The following is a 1,391-nucleotide window of genomic DNA, read 5'->3' as shown; positions in this document are numbered from 1 at the left end:
AGGAACTAAGCAAACTTCATGGAATATGGTCTGCCATCATTTTGTAGAGAAATTATGAAAATGTCAGAGGTACTTAATTAAATTCTTCCATCTAATTCCTGTTTAGAGTACCACTTAAGCTATTAATGCAATATCACATATAGGAAAGTAAAGGAATTACTGTTTAAAACTGCATGGTGTCATGATCCTGCTGATGCTTTTCTAATCTTTCATAGTTTTAAAGTATCTGTCAAATTCAGTTTAGCTCAAATATATTTCTGGTAAAAAGGGAGAGAAGAGAGGATACCCAATTAAGCTGCCCTGAGGGTAGCATATAAATCTAATGAATAAATAAATCAACTTCGGTAAATTTGTAGCATATCATTGGAAATGGTAAAAACATAGTAAAACTGCCAGGAACTGAAAAATCATTTTGGACATGCATGCTTAAATTTGAAGAGATCCAATATTGTTAAAAATAGCTACTAACATTTTAAAGTTTGACTCATTACTTTTGTAATGTTTCTAGCTAAAGTGTTCCACTCTTGGCCACACCTCAACTGGAGACTCAAAAGTTGTTTGCATTCAAAGCTCCACTGTTGGTTCCCAAAGATCATGGATTGTGTGTAACAGAATACAAAAAATCAAAGAAATGTCTTAAATTTCAACGATGAAAGACTTGTGTGATGTGATTTCAAAGCATGTGACCTCAGATTTTCAGGACAGTTAGCTGGTACATCAAATGTAAAAAAATTAAAAAATTAAAAAAAATTCAAACAATAATTCTACCTAGAGACTTCATGCTACTAATTTGAATGGCCTGAGTTTTCAGTTATCATTCAGGACAGTAATCAGTTTTACAGTAAAGTCTTGTATTAGGTATATTACAACTAGCTTGCTACAGAATTGTAAAACTAATTCTAGAAGCTGAAGGAATATTTTTAATGCTGAACAATATTCATTACATTTAAGTTATAGATTACGAAGAGTTATTGCAGTTTTAAATATTGGCTCTTACTGAACATTTAGCTTTCACTGGCTGTATTTTGGTGTGGTATTATCTCTGTAATGGAGTTTATGTAGAAAGTTTTAAATCATGCGCTTGAGGAAAGTAGGTTGCACAAATGTGTTTTTGTGTGGGGGAAGAGCTGTGTTTCACTATAAAGTCCAGTATTGTTTTAAGTGACTCATTTTGGGAGTTATTTCGATTGACTCCTAGTGTCTGGTAGGGGCATGTTAATGAAGTAAGGTGAGGATTCCCAAAGTGTTGACCCTTGGGTCCCTTGGTGCTTGCAAAGAGGTATTTTAAGGGTGGCTGCAGCATGCCCATAGCTATTGCTGGCCAAGTTTGCCAGCGACACCAAACTTTGGAGTAAAGCGTCCACACCTGAAGACAGGAGGGTGATCCAGGC

This window comes from Gavialis gangeticus, unplaced genomic scaffold (assembly GCF_001723915.1).
Source record: "Gavialis gangeticus isolate Ggan-Ray unplaced genomic scaffold, GavGan_comp1, whole genome shotgun sequence".
NCBI classification, from domain to species: Eukaryota; Metazoa; Chordata; order Crocodylia; family Gavialidae; genus Gavialis; species Gavialis gangeticus.
This window is presented reverse-complemented; position numbering follows the sequence as displayed.